A 19,627-nucleotide genomic window follows, 5' to 3' on the forward strand; every position below is an offset into this window, starting at 1 on the left:
TAAAAAATTCGAAAGACTCCATTGCCACCGGAAACTCGGCACAGTGATGACTCTCTCCTACCTGACTGGCATGGTTCCCCGTGGTCTACATTGAGCTTTCATTGGCGCCCCACTCCAGGTGGAAGTAAGCAGGTTGAAACAGGTGGACACGTTGGTGCAGTCAGGGCATCCACAGGCATCCACAATTTATCCACAAGATAAATTGATTTAGGGTTCTTGGCCCAGAACTGTGAGAGGATAAATTTCTGTTGCATACACCCTCCCAATTTGTGGTATGGTTGTTACAGCATCTCCACAAACCCATGTAGCATCCCCTCTGGGTAGTGCCAACTCAAATGTACTTTGTTCTCTGGTAGTACTGGAGCTTAGTACTGACTCCCCAGGCATTCTTTCACTTTCGCCACACCTGCAGCCCTTTTGGTTTGGTTGTTATTTATATAGGGCTTCACTATTTGGGTCTTGGTTCTTCAAGCCTTTCTGGATGTGCCTAAGGCCAACTTCCCTGTGCAAGCCCATCTAAAAGTTCCTTTCCGTCTTCATGTATCCACTCTTGGGTTGGCAAAGGTGAGCAGAGACTTCGTGTGTAGACCAGAGCCTGACAGGGTTGCAGATCCAGACCCCAGAAGGACATAAAAAGGGGATGCATTTTGTGATCAGGTAGGGGCTCAGATTTAGAACTCAGGGCCTTGAAGGAGAGGGTTAGGGCAGATGTGAGACCAAGTGGAACTACACAGATGTTGGGAAAGAGGAAGGGTATACACGACACTGTTCCACAGACCTGGGTCCAGAGCTTCCTCCTCATGTCACAAGGAAGTGAGTGAGAAAATGTCACAACCTTTGGCTCTCCCACCTCATGTTGCTCTCACAGTACAGGTAGAGAGCTGAGCCTACCCTCTGCAGCTGGGGGAGTTTGGTCTGGGGAAGGGCGATGAGGCATGAGACAGCCAGGAAAGGGGAATGGGTGGTTTTGATGATCTGGGCATGGGAGGGGAAGGTGGCTCAGCTCTGATAAAGTTCAGGCATCTGGGGCACTGGTGGCAGTGTTGAGATATCTCTGCACATGGCTCCTGTCTTACCCTCACTCACCACTCCGAAGGCCACCTGGACAATCCTGCAAGAACTGCTACGAAGGGTAACCAAATAGGGACAAATAGGCTCACCTTTCCCTCTTAGCATAAACAAGAGAATCTAAAATCCTTGCGAAGGTCTGGGAACCTATAAACTATTAGTTACATGTATGTGAGTTGTGTGGGGGGGGGTGGGTAGGTGTGGGTATGCATCTCCAATCATTGACAGCAGAAAAAGTGCCTGGCTAAGCAGTCAGGATAATGGTTTCATCCCATAAAGATTCTACATCACACCACCATGGCCCCAGCAGTCACATTCAAGTGGATCTGTAGACATGAGGTCATGGCCCGTGCCCCCAGAAGGCGTGCAGAGCAACAGCAGATGGATGAATTCCAAAGGTGTGCACTGGATATCCAGTCAGAGAGGCTGAATAAAGGAGTCTCGGAGAGTTCGTGCAGGCTGTATGGAATCTCTGATTAAGCCTGGGGACAGATATGGCCCACAAGCTGTGCAATCACCTTGAGAGTCCTATTGCTCTCTCCTTGAGCTATTTTATATTAACCTCTGCGCTCCAGGTAATGCCCTATCTGGAACCCCTCCCACCTAGCAGGAGCTCGACTCATCTTTTCCTTCAATACAACTTGGCTGTTTTACTTATTTCTGTGTGTCCACAGACTCATTCTTCAAGATCATAGAGTCAAAGGACACAATTCAGGTGTTGTGGTTTTTCAGTATTCTCATAGCTCCTACCACTCTGAGCTGAATCCCAAGGCCTCAGGCAGTGGCCCTAAGAGCCAGGCTTCTTTGGGGACAGAGCTAAATTCCTTCCAGACCATGATCCCTCCAACTTCATGGGCCACTCTTGACCCTTTAAGCTACGACAGCCTTCTCCCCAGTCCATAGCTGACCACTGACCACCTGGACCCCCCCCCCCAGCTCATGAACCATGGGTACACAGGTCCCTTACGTAGATGAGGGTCTGAATGGAGCTACACAGATGTTGGGGAGGAAGAAGTGTGCATTCAGCACTGTCTTGCAGACTCGGGTCCGAGGCTTCCTCCTTATGGTAAAGGAAATGAGTAAGTGAGAGAGTATTATGCCTTCTGGCTCTCCCACATCATGCTGCTTCTACTGTGAAGCTAGAAAGCTGAGCCATGTCTTGCATCTGGGGGGAGTTTGGTTCCAACTCCCACACTAATCAGGAGACAGCAGAAAGAACAGTCTGAATTCCACCTCCAAAAGTTTAGAGACAAGTTTCAATTGGGATGGGGGTTACTGGGGCTTAAACTCGGGGCTTCTCACTCCTTCTTAGGTTTTATTTGCTCAAGGCTGGTGCTGTACCATTTGAACCACAGCTCCAGTTCTGCTTTTTTTGTGGCTAATTGTAGATAAGAGTCTCATGAAATTTCCTGCCCAGGCTAGCTTCAAACCACAATCTTTTGATCATAGTTTGCTTAGTAGCTAGGACTGCAGGCATCAGCCACTACTACCTGCACTTTATCTTCTTTTAGGGGGATGAGTCCAAGATCGGAACTCAAACTCACTACCTGATACATTTGCACATTGGCCAGTGCTCCATCAACTGAATCATGCCTTTAACCCCAAGTACCTGCACTTTTACCAGCACTTCCCAAGCTCCAACTGACTCATGCTGACAATAATGGAAGCTGAGTTGAGGTCCTTTGTGAAAGTGAAGAGTCTTGGTTAAGGTTTTGGGAAGGCATAAAGAAAAAAAGCGATCCAGAACTGTTAGGAATCACTGTTACCATGGTGATGACTCCCTACCGGAAGATTCCGTCTTCATCACCTGCTTGGTGTGAGACCTTTCTCCATCTCAGTGTTCTCATCTGTAAGGTAGTCACTTTTAAGAGCTGGGCCTTGGTGGCTCATGCCTGCAATCCTAGCTACCCAGGAGGCTGAGACAGGATCATCAAATGCGCCAAGCCAGCCAGGGCAGAAAATCTCTCAAGACTCTATCTCCAAAATAATTAGCAAAAAGCTGGGCTGGAACTATGGTTCCAGTGGTAAATGCCCGTCAGTAGCATACAAGCGGAGCAAATGGAGGCCCTGAGTTCAAGAAATGAAAAAAAAGAAAAGAAAACCAGCAACTTGATTCTGCCTGGTGGATCTCCTCTGTTCAATCTACCATGACCGGCTCAGGGTCGTCTTTTTGCTGTGACAAAGCTTGTGTACTTGTTCTAGATAAATGAGGCTAGGGACAAGTTCCGGTGAGCGAGGTGGCTGTGTGGGAAATTCTGGTGCTAAACATGTGACTTGCATTTTGTAGGGCAGTGGACAAGCACTCTGCTTTTCTTTTTGTGAGGATGCTTTTCACGTATGTGTTTGCATTGGGCAAATGTGATTAGCATTTTTTTTCTAACTTACTCCCCCTGGCTACCTAGAAAGAGCTCTAAATTTTGTTTTTTTATTGTTGGGATGACGTACAGAAGGGTTACAGTTACATTCATCAGGTAGTGGGTACATTACTTCTTGAACATTAATACCCCTTCCCGTGTTTTCCTCCCACTTTCCCTTCCTCTACCCCTCCCACTCATCCATCTTATTTTTCTCTTACTTTCCCTATTTCAAATAAACAAATAATCATATATGCAATATACCAGGCACCACATTCAGATACAGTAACAAGACAAGATTAACCATAAGGGGAAAAGAGAAAAGAAATAGTTTCACATAGTACATTAAGAGCAACAATCACATAGATAAATCTTTTGTTTCCATATCCTGGAGTTCATTTCATTTAACCTCATCCTATATGGCCATATATACATAGATTTTGAGCTATTATGATCCGTTGTTAGGAGAATCTTAAACATATACTAATTGTTACAAATTAGGGAAACCCATCGAGCCTGTGTTTCTTTGGGTCTGGTTTACTTCACTTAATATGATTTTTTTTCCAAGTCTTTCTATTTCCTTACAAATGGGGCTAGGCCGTTCTTTCTGATGGCAGCATAATAATCCATGGTGTAAATATACCACATCTTCATGATCCTTTCATCTACTGTGGGGCATCTTGGTTGGTTCCATATCTTAGCTATGGTGAATAATGCTGCAATGAACATGATTGTGCTGGTAGGTTTAGTATGACCTTCTTACTTGATATTTGGGTAAATGCCCAGGAGTGGGATTTCTGGGTCATATGGGAGCGCTAGGTTTTTATTGTTTTGTGGGTCATGGGGCTTTAACTGGGCCTGGGTGCTGTCTCTGAGCTCTTCAGCTCAAGGCTACCACCCTACTCTTGAGCCAAGCCCCACTTCCTGTTTTCTAGAGTTTAAATGGAGATAAGAGTCTCAGGTCCTTTTGTGCCGGGGCTGGCTTTGAACCTTGATCCTGAGATCTCAGCTTCCTGAGTAGGTAGGATTACCGGTGTGAGCCACTTTGCATGGCTCTATGTTTAATCTTTTGAGGAACCTCCATACTGCTCTCCAGAATGGTTAAATGAGTTTACACTCCCACCCAGAGTGCAGTAGTCCTCCCTCCTGGCCACATCCCTGCCAGCATCTGTTGTTATTGGATTTCTTGACAATGGCCATTCTAACTGGGGTTGTTTTGATTTGCATTTCTTTTTTTTATTGTAATTAGTAAAAGGGTTACATGATATTTTCCAGATAGAAGGTGCATTAATTCACATACATTGATACCCTTTCACATGTCTTGGTACCCATTTCCCTCCCCCCCCACACCCCCCCCACCCGTCTTGGTTGCATTTCTTTTATGGCCAGAGATGTCGAGCATTTCTTCATGTGTCTATAGGCCAGCTAAATGGTGCTTAATAGACCTCATGTACGATGTACAATGTATCATCTCCTACACATTTGTGAGCACATTTGTTTTTCTTTTAACATAATAACATATAAGAGTCTCTGGGGATATCTTTTAAATAGACAAAATACAACATTTAGGAATGATAAACAAAATATAATCACAGGCATAAAGGATTGTGAACATTTCTTATTAAAAATACCAAAACCTTATGTTTAATGCAGTGTTAGAAGTTGCCAATTAAACATTTAAGAGTCAGGAAATTCAATTAAAATGATCACAGTATGATGAATTTAGCCACATCCTGTTGTAGTTATGAAATCCATTTAACACTGCAAACAATAATGTCTTAAGCTAGTTTATTCAAAAGCAAAACAGGAACAAGAATACTTTAATGCTAAGATGTTCTGTGATTGTGGTTAGGCTAATTTTGCTGGGGAAGGAAGCTTAACTTTTGAACATCTAAATGCCCAGACATTGATTCTGAGTGTTGTATCTCCTTTCATGGTGCATAATTCCTGCTAATAAAAGAAAGACAGAAAACTACCAATGCAAGCAGCTTTTCTCTTCTCTCTTCTCAGCCCTAAGACAATAAACTGTCTGTCACCCTAAGGGGCCATAGGAAAGGGGCTTTTAAATGTTTTGGTACTAGGATTTGTACTCAGAACTTTGTGCCCTGGTTATTTTTCAGATAGGGTTTTGCTTTTTGCCTCATCCAGCCTGGACTGGAATCTTTCTGTTTATACTTTCTGCTGTAGTTGGGATAATAGGGCACAGGCCAGTGGACTAAAGACAAGCAGTCTGAATTATGTGCTGCCTCCTCCTCCCCCTCCTCTTCCTCTTCCTCCTTCTCCTCCTCCTCTTCCCCACCATCATCATAGCTAGGATGAGGCATGCAACCATGTCCAGCTCTGGGTTGAGATGGGGTTTTGTGAACTTCATGCTAAGATGAACCTTTTTGCCAGTATCTGTCTTCCAAATAGTATTTCAGATATGAGTCATTTAAAACATACAGATGTTTGCATCAAGTCTAATTCTGCCATGTCACCAAGGTACTGATGATTGGATTATTCAGGGATTACAATGCTTAGCAAGCATCCACTTAAGATAAACCAAAGTCAGTGGCTGGCAGTTAACTGCTATGCCCTCAGGTGCTGCTGACCATGCAGTACCTGCATGTAAGAACATGTAAGAATGAGGGTAGTGAAGTTTCTGGGGAGAGACTTTTCAGGGGATGGGACATATAGCCATCCGGTCAGAAATCTGAGCCCCTGCCCTGGATCCTCTTCTTTCTATCCTCATTAAGTGTTGTAGCTTCTGTTTAGTATGTGGCCCAGAAATCCATCAGCTTTTGAGTTTGATTTTTCCCTAAAACCCTCTGCAAGGGCTCCCTAACTTCTCTCCCTTTCTTGTGCTCTCCCTTCCAAGACACACTCCAGAAGGCAGGTAGTTGACCTCCAAAGACAGATCCTTCTTTTGAAAAAAATTTCTTTTGTAAAGGTGATGTACGGAAGGGTTAGAGTTACACAGTTCACGTAATGAGTACATTTTTTTGTTTGTTTAGACAATATCACCCCTTCAAAACGCCTTCTCCTCTTCCTCTTTCTTCACCTCTTCTGGAGGTAGTAGGGTTTGAATTCAGGCCTTATGGTAGTTAGAAAGGTGCTCTATCCATGCTTCCAGCCAGTCCTCAAGTGGCTTCTCTTTGCTGTCAGGATCATTGTGTGTGTGTGTGTGTGTGTGTGTGTGTGTGTGTGTGTGTGTGTGTGTGTGTGTGTGTGAGAGAGAGAGAGAGAGAGAGAGAGAGAGAGAGAGAGAGAGAGAGAGAGACAGACAGACAGACAGACAGACAGACAGAGACAGAGACACACAGAGAGAGAAAGAGAGAGACAGAGACAGAGACACACACACACACACACAGAGACAGACACAGAGAGACAGAAAGACAGAGAGAGAGAGAGAGAGAAAGAGACAGAGAGAGAGAGAGAGAGAGAGAGAAGAGAGAGAGAGAGAGAGAGAGAGAGAGAGAGAGAGAGAGAGAGAGAGAGAGAGAGAGAGAGAGAGAGAGAGAGAGAGAGAGAGAGAGAGAGGAAAGAGTCTCCTAGGGTTTGAACTCAGGACCTGGATGCTGTTCTTGAGCTACTTTTGCTCAAGACTAGCAATCGAGCACTTGAGCCACAACTCCACTTCTGGCTTTTTGGTGATTAATTGGAGGAAAGAATCTCATGCACTTTTCTATCCAGGCTGGCTTCAAACTGTGATCCTCAGATGGCAATCTTCCAGGCTCATCTTAATGCTCATTTGTATGTATGTGCTCGTGGGTGTGCACCTGCATGCATCCTAGTTCAGATGTCAGCCTCCTGAGTAACTCAGCTTCCAGGTGTGAATCACAGCTGCAGGTCTCTTATGGTTCTCCTTAGGCACTTCCTCTCACACCACATTTTAAACTGGTTTCCAGTGGAATTGAAAGTTTTACAATTCCTCCACTGGATGGCCCTATCATTTGCTCTGGATCTTTGAACAGGCTATTCCTTCTTTTCTCTTATTTTGACTCAGCCAAATCGCTCTGGGAAAGTGATTTCAATATCCTAAAAAAAGACAGAGATCTCTAACCACCCAAATATCTGTTTACCATAAACATCAGCAGGCACGTGGCTGGATGAAAGACTGTGCTCCTGGACTGTTCTAGAATGGACATGCAACAGCATGTAGGACCATGAAGGTGGGATTTTCAAGGAGGCTCTCTTTGTATTCTTTCTCCTTGCTCCCTAACATGTGGACGGATGGTGAGCACTCTGGAAGCCATCTCTTCAGGAGACACTGCTTGATAGACGTTCCAGCTTAGGATGCTGAGCCAGAAAGAGATAAAGCACCTGGGTTTAAGATGATCTTGGAGCTGTCATACTAGCCCAGGTTTGTCTGGCATTAGAATTCCTTTAGATAGGAGAAAAACAAAACTCTTAGGCCATTAAAGCAATTAAAAAATATAATATATAGGGGCCAGGAGTTTGACCTAGTGGTATAGTGCTTGCCTAGCATGCAGGAAGATCCGGGTTTGATTCTTCCGTACCACATACATAGAAAAGTTGGAAATAGTGTTGTCACCCAAGTGGTAAAGCTGTAGCCTTGAGAGAGCCCAAGGACAGTGCTCAGGCATTGAGTTCAAGCCCCAGGACTGGCAATATATACATACATATATATGTATGTATATATATATATATATCTCATATACAAATAAACTGAGGCTTAACCCATATCAGCACTGACTGGGTTTGTTGATTAATACCAAAGCAGTCCATGGTACATGGAATATATGCTCAAAAACTATTGCTAACTCAGCGAGTAGGGAAGGAACCCAAAAGACATATAGCATTTACATGAAGGCTTTGTAATATCTCCCCACCCATATGTCATCTGATCCTCTTGGATCTGGGTTTGTAGAATTGCATCTAATGCTGTGATTCCTCTAATAGGTTAGTAGGAGATGCTAGACTACATCCAACCAATTATTTAAGATTCTTCTAATAAAGCTAGATGAGATCAGTTGCTATAATGAGGATTCTATAAGATCATGCTTTGTTTCAGAGCTAGCAATTCATTAATAAATAGAAATGGACGTGTAGTCAAAATAATGTGTGAATAATTATTGTAAAAAGTACAAGTTCTACATCTAAATGGTAATTTAATTCTCCTTTCCTGTTGCATGTGGGTGTCTGATTATTCCAGCACATTAATTGTTGAAAAGACTTTGTTCCATAGTATTGCTTTTGTTCCTGTCATAGATTAGTTGATACTTACATGGTTCATATCTGGGTTCTGCAGCATCAATCTGTTTGTACTTCTCTCAGCCTCAAACAGTCATAATTACTATGGCTTTTGTAGGCTATGAAGTTGATTGGTGTCCATTTTTTCCTGTTGTTCTCTTTTGGTGTTGGGTTGGCTATTCTGAGTCTTCTTGCCTCTCCATGTAAACATTAGAATCCCTAACACCAAGCAGGCTTCTGGTATATTCTTGTGATATCATTGACTCTATAGATCAAACTGGAAAGGATTGACATCCTGACAACCTTATGTCTCAGGTCTTCTTATCCATGAACATGGAATGTCTCTCCATTTATTCAACTCTTCTAGGATTTCTTCCATTAGTATTTTGTAGTTTTCCTTATTTAGATCTAGTACTTATCTACAAGTTCCAGTTCTGGACCTCTGGTCATCCTGGCTTAATGGCCAATCATAGATGGCTGATCATATGACCTAACTGCTTAAAAAAGAGGTTAACGCAAACAGAGGGCTGGGGTGTGCAGGAAGATATGATTCCATAGCAAGTATGATTCCATAAGTAGCATTGCTGGTTTGTGCATGGAAAATGGCAGTGATTTCCACTACCTTATATTTCATATGTTTCATGCCAAGTGCAAAGACAAAAGATCCTCTAATCCCATGCATTCCATAATTCACTAATTTAAATTTTTTGTTGAAATAAAGTGACTTATATTTCTATGCACTTTATGTTAGCCTCAAAGTACAAAATCCCACTGAGCTGCTTAAACATCAAAGATATTTTAAATGCTCATTTCAAGGAAATTTTATGGCGGTATTTACACACAAGTTTTGACAAATATGTTCACTCATATATGTAGCATTGACATAGGAATTAGAACATTTCTGTCACTCCCCAAAGATTCTCCATTCTCTGTATGCAGTTATAATCTAGCCCCAGCTCCAGGCCACTGCTAGTCTATTTTTGGTCAGCTAAAATTATATTTATCTTATTTTATTTATCTTATTTATTTATTTATTTATTTATATATTCACTTATTTATTTTGACAGTACTGGGGCTTGAACTCAGAGCCTGGACACTGTCCCTGAGCTTCTTTTTTGCTCAAGGCTAGCACTCTACCACTTGAGCCACAACACCACTTTGGGCTTTTTCTATGTGGTACTGGGAATTGAATCCAGGGCTTCATGCACACTAGGCAAGCACTCTACCAACTAAGCCATGTTCCCTGCCCTATCTTTTTTTTATTTTTTTATGCCAGTATTGAGACTTGAACTCAGAGCCTTGCTTTTTCATTTAAGGTTGGCACTCTACCATTTGAGCCATACCTCCACTTCTAACTTTTTGGTGGTTAATTGGAGAAAAGATTCTCACAGACTCTTCTGCCTAAGATAGCTTTCAATCAGGATTCTCAGAACTCAGCTGGTCGAGGTAGCTAGGATTACAGGTGTGAGCCACTAGTACCTCACTTATATTTTTTTCTCCCCTAGTATTTCATCAGAATGGACTCATACTGCATGCTCTCTTTTGTGTCTGTCTTCTTTAGCTCAGAATAGTTTTCTTGAGATTCATCTATGTCGTAAGCATCTGTAGTCTGTTCATTTTTTATTACTGAATAATCCCATTGTAGGAATATATTACAACTTATCTAGTCATTTGTTTATTGTAGTGGGGGAGGGGAGATTTGGATTACTCCTAGTTTGGATTATTTTGAATAAAGTTTCCAGAAACAGTACACATCTTTGTGTGAATATGGAATGCATTTGTATTCCACAAAGAAATCCCTAGGCCTCTTGATACTGTGAAACTTCTCAGGAATCTGGTTATCTGAGGCATGGAAATTATCCCATCCAAGGTTTTCTGTCTGGCTTTTCCTTCCTGACATAAAGAGAAGTGTAAGTCAAGATTTTGGCCATAACACATAGCTCCTTTAAGCATGCTTCTCCAACCTACTTAATAATCTGAAAAGCTGCCAGTTTTGAGAGAGGTCTCAGAACAAACCAGGCTTTACATGTAAATTCAAGTTGCTGTGCAACTCCTCTGTCATGGGGGCCATATAATCCAACTGTCAGAATGGTACTTGAAGTGTCAGATAGATGAAGATGGGGTTGGATCCACTGATAGGCCTTTCTAGGTAAATTCCAATGTAGCCCTTAAGAAGTTTGGGACCTGGCAATGGTGGCTCTTGCCTGTAAATCCTAACTACTCAGGAAGCTGAGGTTTTAAGATTGAGGTTCCAAGCCAGTACCAAGAAGAAGGAAGAGGGAGGGGAGGAGGGGGAGGAGGAGGAGAGGAGAAGAAGAAGTAGAACAAGGAGAAGAAGAGGAAGAAGAGAAAGAAGAAGTTGCTGTTTGGAGCAAAGCTATGGCAACTATTCTTTTGGGAACATCTGGTCCACTGCTGATAACTGAGAGAAATGTATTACTTGTGACCTGAGTTGCCCATCACAAACGAGTGTCATCTGACCTAAGACAGATCCCTGAATGCTGGTACTTCTATCATGTGGACTGCTACCCTGGGAGATAAAGGTGTCACAGACATTTCTGGTTAAGCTAGCTTCAAACTGACCTCCTCAGACCTCAGTAGCTAGGATTGTAGGTGTGAGGCAGCAGTATCCTAGAAGGATTTTTATCATTAGGTGGGTTAGACCAAGATGATTCATTCAGACACTATGAACTAACCTCTTTGTCTAGCCATGGTAATTCCAGCGGGCTCACAAACACCCTGGGGCAGGGTTCTGTGGAGACACAGCAAAATGGGTTTCCACATTATCCAGGCTAATTTGGCATGAGCTATTGCTGAGTGGTCAGCCTGCCAAAAGGAGAAATCGACACGGATATGGCACCATTCCCTGGGTTAGGGGAGGTGACTGGAACACCACCTGGCAGCAGATTGATTGCACTGGATCACTTCCATCATGGAAGGAGCAGAGCATTGTCTTCTTTCACCTAGACATTTTCTCTGGGTATAGATTTTCTTTCCCTGACTCAAATGCATCTGCCAAACCTGTTGTCCCTAGAGTTAATTTTGTTCCCATCCCCCCATTGCTTCTGAAAATTGACAGCAAAGGAAATACAGCAATGGGCTGATGACCACAAACTCCATCAGTCAAATAATGAAGCCAGTGGTGGAAACCATTAGTGGAATGGACTTTTAAAGGCCCTGTTGCATACTGCTGGGCAGCGACTCCGTGCAGGTCTGGTTATGTCCTCTAGGGGGCAGTACACACACCACATTCATGACCCATATATGACATTCTTTCTCTTGTAGACAGGATTTGTGGCCCCAAGAATCATGGGGTACAAATGGAAGTGGCTTTTATATATTTGGTGGTTGTTTATATTTTTAATTTAAATTTATTTTTTTAAAGACCATGGTTCTTTGGGACATGATACAAAATTGATAGCCAGGTGTAGGTGGTAATTCCTACAATCTCTGTAACAACCATAAACCCAAAAGTCTCCTGATTGGCCCACCCCCATTTGCTTTTGGCACCTACACATGAAATGCTCACTTCCAAAAAATGGGAAAATTGCTGAAGAAAAGGGCTTTTTTTTCTTTAAATCACCATCACCCTTTCCCAAAGGTTTCTTACTGCTAAACTGAGAGAATCAATGCTCTCATGAGTGTATTTCTTTTTTTAAGCAATTCCATGACAGTCAGACATTAGGAGCAGCCATCTCTCCTTAGGGGAGAGTGAACTATGATTCCCCATGTCTCTCTGTACCTGACAATCTTCAGGCATTCCTGTGAGAGGTAGCAGGAGTCTGGCACAGGCGCTTGCTTCATGATTGTAGAATGCAGTTGCAATTCATTACACTTCTCAGAAGGATTTGTGTGACCCTGAGAGAAGAAAAAGAGGAGGCCAGCTCAACCTCTGCACAGTGAGGCTGTTCAGAAGATGGCTTGATGACTGGAGGAGGGGCCTGGCCAGCAAGGGTGGACTTCACCACAGACCCTGACAGACACTCATTTAGAAAAATGACACGGGCCAACACTAGTGGCTCACACCTGTAGTCCTAGCTATTTAGGAGGCTGAGATCTGAGAATCACAGTTTGAATCCAGCCCAGGCAGGAAAGGCTGTGAGGTTCTTCTCTTCAGTCAACCACCTAAAAACAAATCAAAACAAAACAAAAAAAACAACAGCAACTGGAAATGAGGCTTTAGCTCAAAGTGGTAAAGGATAGCCTTGAGCAAAACAGCTCAGAGGCATCGCTCAGGCCCTGAGTTCAAGCCCCATGATCAGTAAGAAAAAAAAAAGAGGAAAGAGAAAGAAAAATTGCAAGGTCTTCGGTCCTTGGGAATCCTATTCGACAATCAAGATGCTGAGGAAAAAAAGAGCCAAGGCATATTGTGAATGGCCAATGTTTAGATTTGAAGGAGACAATTTGCATTTTTTTCCTATGTAAAGAAGACTTATGAGCATGGTGTTAGTCCATATAGCCCCAATCTGAGTTCATTAGTCTAGTTATGCTTTAGGTTCACAGGGCATTGCAAGAAGCTTATCAAAAGTACCAGGATTCTTCAGCATCGTTTGGGTTTAATCGACTTCTCTGAGTGCTATTGCTAAACTGATAAAGAGGCTCCCACCTCAGACCCACTTCCAAAATCTAATTTAAAAAAGACACTTTTATTGCAAAGCAAAAAATGAAGGGTAACATAACAAAACTAGTGGGGAAAGCTACGCATGGGGACACATGCCTAGCCCTAGCTACTCGATAGGTTGAGATCTGGAGGCTCACAGTTTGAAGCTAGGACAAGCAAAAAAAAAAGTCCTCAAGACTCTACCTCTAAATAACCAGCAAAAGCCAGGTTAGAGGCATGGCTCAAGTAGCATAGTACCAGCCAAACAAACAAACAAACAAAAATGAAAAACTAAAACAAAACCCAAAACAAATTCTAGGAGGAAAAACGTTCTCAGACAATACCTTTTCCCCTCAAGCACTGCATACCCAGTTAAGCTGTAGTGGGAGGGGAGTGGGGAAACTCCAAGCTCCAAAGTCAGCTGGATTATTTTTTCTGCCAGTCACCAATTCACAAATATTTTTCCCATTTAAAGAAAGGTTGGTGGTGGGCCAGGAGTTTGGTCTCGTGGTTCAATTCCTTGGTACCACATACGTAGAAAAAGCCAGAAGTGGTGCTGTGGCTCAAGTGGTAGAGCTCGAGCCCTGAGAAAGCCCAAGGACAGTGCTCAGGCCTTGAGTTCAGGCCCCAGGACTGGCAAAACAAAAAGTATAGGTGAATGAGGTTTGGGAAAGCAGAAAATGCAGGCAGAAGCCAGTTAGTGTCTTTTGCTAGCTGGCCCAGCCCTGCTTCCTCTGCCACCCTGAGCCTGCCCTCGCAGCAAGCAACACCTTTCTTGAAAACTTCTCTTGTTCTTGCTGCTCTTCTTGCCATTGTCTTTGTTTTCTGACGTCTTCTTTGCTCTGATATCTCTCAGATCAAAAAACACCTTGTCCGTGTTGGCATGTGTTTTTACTGAAGTGTCCACATACTGCACGCCCCACTCTTCCATTTGCTCCTGGCCTCCTCGACGGGCAGCTGCCTCCGCTCGTCCAGGTTCAACTGGTTACCCACCACCAGCAGTGGGATCTTACCTTCCTCAGCCTTGACCCGGAGGCTCTGCATCCTGATCTCAGTGGTGGCTGTGAGGGCCTCGAGCTCGGTGATGGAGAAGAAGAGCAGGAAGCCCACCCTCCCTCCGCACTCCAGAAGCAGTTGTCAGAGACGGCAGCAGTGGGTAGGATGTCTATCTGGACCCCTTCTCCATCCAGAACCATTTCCTTTCTGTAGCTGGCAGCTTTTGTAGGCTCAGAGTCCTCAACAAACTCACTGTACATCGACTGAAGCGTCAGGGCCGACTTGTCCACTCCTCCATTGCCAGCCAAGATGACCTTGTGAAGGGTCGAGGAACTCTGGCCTTGCTCTTGCCTGCAGCCATCCTGCTGGCCCAAGGTGGTGATAGGCAGCAGAAGACCAGGTGGACAGATGGACCTGGCCCACTGCCTTAGCCGTCTGCAATGGGACGACAGCTCTTAAATGCGCCCCATCCACTCCCGGGGCTGGACCCTGCATCTCCTGCCAATTTGTTATTAAGCAGTCCTGACTCCCTTCTTCACCTCCCCCAAGAGCTCTGGGAGTGGCTTTTTATCACAACTCTGGTGTTCCAGCAGTGTATTTTTCTCTGGCTGCTGCAACTTTGAGCTCAGTTAAGGTGAAAAATCTTTCTTTTCCCCCTTTTCTTTTTCATTTGATGCCAATCTGGGGCATTGAACAGCCTAGGTGCTTGTTTCATTTAGGGCTGGTACTCTACCACTTGAGTGACACCTGCACTTCTGACTTCTTGGTGGCTAACTGAAGATAAGAGTCTCATAGACTTTCCTGCCCAAGTTGGCTTTGAACTGAAATCCTCAGATGTCAGCCCCTTAATAGATAGGATTACTGAGTAGCTGGGAGCCACTGGGACACCCAATAGTAAAACCAAAACCTTAGTTCCCATGAGGGAACTGTGTCCCTCAGAGAAATCTACAATGGTCTCGGTGAACCAAAAGGTGAAGTTTCATGCCAGTGAACCAAGTTTTCAGTAAAGAGTCAAAGAAGGGAGTTCTTTTCCACCTAGGGTGATCTATCCTAATTACCCAAGGAGAAATTGATAGCTAATACATAATGGGGGAAGGATTAGGGACTCCACGTATTCTAGTTAATTAACAATGGAGAACGCAGGACTTACCTCAGGAATGAAGATTTCAGTCTTGAATATATATATATATATGTATATATATATATGTTGCATTTTTGTTGGCCTTGGGACTGGAACTCAGGGCTTGTGTGTTATCCCTGAGCTGTTTTGCTCAAAGTTAGCACTCTGCCCACAGCTCTCCTTCCTTTTTATTTTATTTTTATTTATTTTTCTCATGGACTTTCCTCTGTGGGATGGCTTCAAATCACAAATCCTCAATCTCAGCCTCTTGGGTAGCTAGGATTACAGGCATGAGCCACCAGCACCTAGCTATTTGTTAAAAAAGAGACTCCCCCATAAAAAAGAAAACAGGAAAAAGAAATGAAGTGAGACTGTTTTGTAACTGCCTGACTTGTGCCTGTAGAGCTGGATGATGTCTTTATGTATTACCTGGGTCTGATGCTCTCTCCTGTTTCCATCCCTTCTCTCCTGTATATAGGTAAATGCTCATTCTAGTAACACCAGACAGCCTGGCATGGGAGGACTGAGAAGGAGATGACAAGTGGTGGCAAAATGCCCCCTGAGGTGAAGAGGAAGGATCCATGAATGCTGTTGCCTGTCAGCCAGGCCATTGTGGCTTCCCGTTGCTATGGTGACAGAGGCTGGTGATGCTAAGTGTAAGAACAGCTTCTAGGTTTTAAAATAGCAGCTGGTTAGCACCGTTCTCTCCCTGGATGGCTGTCCTCTCTGTCACTGCTGGGCCCCAGCTGCCCTGATCTCTGTTGACAAATGGTTGTCCTTCACAGTCAAACCACTCATGGCACTCTAATTAATGGATGTGCTAATTATCCTTCCCTGTTTTCAGCACATTTGTCTAACTAACCTGTCACACAGATGACTGCAGTACATGCTGGAGTCCTTAGGCTGGGAGAACGGGGCTGGCCACGAGAGAGGTGGCCTTTCTTCCTGGATGAAGTGGGATATTTCTTGTTAAATTATCTTTACCAGTGGCCAGGTGTGTTGGTATATGTTATTTCCTGCAACCTATGAAACCTATGATTGTTTGTCTTTTCCCTTTCTTTCTTTCTTTCTTTCTTTCTTTCTTTCTTTCTTTCTTTCTTCCTTCCTTCCTTCCTTCCTTTCTTTCTTTCTTTCTTTCTTTCTTTCTTTCTTTCTTTCTTTCTTTCTTTCTCTCCTCCCTCCTTCTCTCCCTCTCCCTACCCCCCCTCTTTCTTTCTTTCTTTCGTTTTAACCAATCTGCTGATTCAAGGTTGGAGTGGTCAGAACCACAGATTATGGACTCCCCAGAGGGTACTGTGTTTGGATCCTCATTCTGCTCCTGGTTTCCTGCCTGCTGCTAGGTTCCAGGCTGTAGGGTGGGTGGAGATAAATTGTCCCCTGGAGTTGCTGCCCCAAGAACCAACTGTGAAATTCTTGGCACAGCACCCAGCGTGTTAGGTCACTAACACTGCATGGGGAAGAGAAGTTACTCTAGGCCTCTCCTGGCTGGGTCCCAGGGTGATGCCTGGCCTGTGCTGTGCTGGCTATGGATTCTGCAGCTCATCTCCATGTCCGGATCATCCTGTATGGGCATCGGGGCATCGAGCCAGAGCGGGGATGGTGGCCCCTCCCTCCGCCAGTAGCTCTTTATAGGGATGAATGGTATTTCCAGTAGGTGTCCCCTCTGAAGTGCTTCCTTGAAGCTGCGGCCAGAGTCTTATTGTGCGTGTTGTAATTCAGCGCCATCTTGGAAGTAGATTTGAACCCCCAGTATATGCTCGCCATGCTCTGGTGTCTCCAAGGAGATCAGAGGGACACCCCTGAACTCTCTTCCAGGGATCTTCTCTACCTTCCAAAGTGTAAATGGCTGGACTTTCTCTTCCCTCTGTGCAGGGCTTGCTCTTCAAGTCCCCCAGGTCCCCTGCCTCCCGTGGGGCTGGGTAGTGGTGGCCCTGTGGGATGCTGTGGACACAGTATACTGAGTATTGGCTCATCCAGCACCCCCCGGCACACCCTCAACAGAAACAGGAAAGCAGGGGAGAGATGGGGGAGAGCTCTGGGCCACCAGAATGCACGGCAGAAAACCTCTTGAATAGCTGGGCATTTGAATCTGGGATTACAAATCGTGTACTGGCCACAGTTCCTACATGCATCCAGTAACCCGCCTTCCCTTTTCTCCAGGGGAATTCCCCTCAACCAAATGGTGACTGTGGGAGCTACCCGGGACCGCTCTCTTTTGCTATCAGCTCCTCGGAAGGGACGCATAGCCAGCTATTGCAAACAATGTTTATTCTAAGAGCTTAGATGAAAATAGGCTCATTTGAGAAAATGGTTCTGCAGAGAAAAGTATATCTGACAATGCTAAGAGGATCTGAGGGGGGGGAGAGGGAGGGAAGGAAGGAGAGAGAGGGGGGAGAGGGAGGGAGGGAGGGAGGGGGAGAGAGAGTGCTCCACTTGACAGCACTGTGTTTGAGAAAGAACTCTATGGTCTAATTTTCACCTCTGTTCTTTCTAATGTTTGGTTGCTCAGTTCTTTGGACTTTTTTAAGCTCAAAAATGCCCCCTTTGGCCTATTTTTTTTTTTTTGTCGTTTAGCTTGGACTCTGGGCCTGGCCACTGTCCCTGAGCTCTTCAGCCCAAGGCTACCACACTGCCCCTTGAGCCACAGTGCCACTTCCCATTTTCTAGTGGTCAATTGGAGATAAGAGTCTCATGGTCTTTAGTGCCCAGGCTGGCTTTGAACCAAGATCCTCAGATCTCGGCCTCCTGAGTAGCTAGGATTACAGGTGTGAGCCACCGTGCCCAGCAACTTAAGTTTTTATTTCTTATTTCTTGTAACTGGACTGGTGTGTGTGTGTGTGTGTGTGTGTGTGTGTGTGTGTGTGTGTGTGTGTGTGTGTGCGTGCGTGCTGATACTGGGTTTTGAATTCAGGGCCTTGTGCTCTAGGTTGGCCTTTTTTTCCCCCACCCACAACTGGCTCTTTACAACTTAAGTCACACCTCTGAGTCTGACTGTGTACTGGTTACTTGGAGATAAGAGTTTTCTTAGGCTGGCTTTAAACCATGATCCCCAGATTTCAGCCTCCTGAGTAGCTAGGATTATAGGAGTGAGTCACTAGGGTTGGCTTGCAGCTGGACTACATTGTAAGAGACTGGATTTCACCAGTGATACATCATCACTAAGATATAGTGAACCATGGAAAATCTAACTTTTTTGTATGATATTTGTGCTTTGGTTAGTTTTTGTATAGGGTTTTGCATTTTGGCCTGAGCCAGCCTAGATTGCAATTTTCCCACATCTATCTGCTGAAGATCTGGGATTGCAGATCTGAGCCACCGTACTTGATTATTGTGATGGTTAATTTTGGTGTATCAACTTGCCTGGGCTACAGAATGCCCAGAGAGCTGATTAGATTAGTTATTTCTGGGTGAGTTTGTGAAAATGTTTCTGGAAGAGAATAATGGTTGAGTCATTAGACGGAGCAAAAAAAATGACTGGTGCTCTTCCTTCATCAATGAAGGTAGGTATCAGCTAACCCGTTGAAGGCTCAAATAGATGAAAAGGTGGAGGGAGGGATTTCCCCTTCTCTCCTTGATGAGATTCAATCTTCCCTTGTCCTTGGATATATCGGACCTTCTGGTTCTCAGGCATTGGGCCTTAGACCCAGCCTTGTACTATTGGCCTTCTGGGATGTCATGCCCCTGGGCTGAGAATGACCTGCACCATCATGTTTCCTGCGTCCCCCGCTGGCAGGTGGCAGACGGAAGAGTATAGTCCTTCTTGGCCTCTATAGCCATATGTAGAACTCCTATAATGGCTCTCCTCTTCTGCATCTGCACATTGGTTCTGTGTTCTGAAGGAGCCTGAGGAATACCACATGATGTGCTCTACAAAGAGCCATAGCTACTCAGGGTCCCTTAGGCTATCACCACCTGCTTGTCTGGCTGCCCCCTCTACTGGCTTCTGTCTTCAAGTTCTGCATGCTGCCTTCAACAACGCCTTTGTCACATGTTAAGGACATGTGAGTTGGTCCTTTTCTATGGGGCCATGATCTCTCTACACTCAGGTATTTTACCCTGAGATGCAGTTCTCTGCTGCCACCAATAACAGTGATTGTGTTGTCTTTCAAAATGCAGGTTTGATAAAAGTGGCTCTTAGTCAATGCCAATAGTTGGGTGTTGGACAGTGATAGCAGGAATCTTGCATTTTTTGGTAAAACAAAAACAAAACCTGTGGAGTGGCTGCATTGACTAGGCTGTCTTGTTGAATGCCAGAAAACTCATATGCTCACTTAATGTGTTTACATTCTCCTCCTC

The 19,627-nt window shown here is 44.4% G+C and overlaps 1 protein-coding gene and 1 pseudogene across 3 annotated transcripts in view; one reads left to right on the top strand and one right to left on the bottom strand.

Moving 5' to 3' along the window:
* Positions 1-19,627, top strand: part of Alox5ap (arachidonate 5-lipoxygenase activating protein) — a 68,686-nt gene that overhangs the window by 16,113 nt on the left and 32,946 nt on the right. The window contains exon 1 of one of the 3 annotated variants that reach the window (XM_090342220.1): positions 15,970-15,987. The exons of the other annotated variants lie outside the window; for them this stretch is intronic. The gene's annotated coding sequence lies outside the window, so the exon portion shown is untranslated. Of the gene's footprint in view, positions 1-15,969; positions 15,988-19,627 lie in introns of those variants that run through there. 3 annotated transcript variants of the gene reach the window in all.
* Positions 13,913-16,904, bottom strand: LOC150057032 (ras-related protein Ral-B pseudogene; annotated as a pseudogene).

The sequence above is a fragment of the Megascapheus bottae genome, chromosome 11, assembly GCF_031878675.1.
Source record: "Megascapheus bottae isolate mThoBot1 chromosome 11, mThoBot2.hap1, whole genome shotgun sequence".
In the NCBI taxonomy this organism is placed as follows: domain Eukaryota; kingdom Metazoa; phylum Chordata; class Mammalia; order Rodentia; family Geomyidae; genus Megascapheus; species Megascapheus bottae.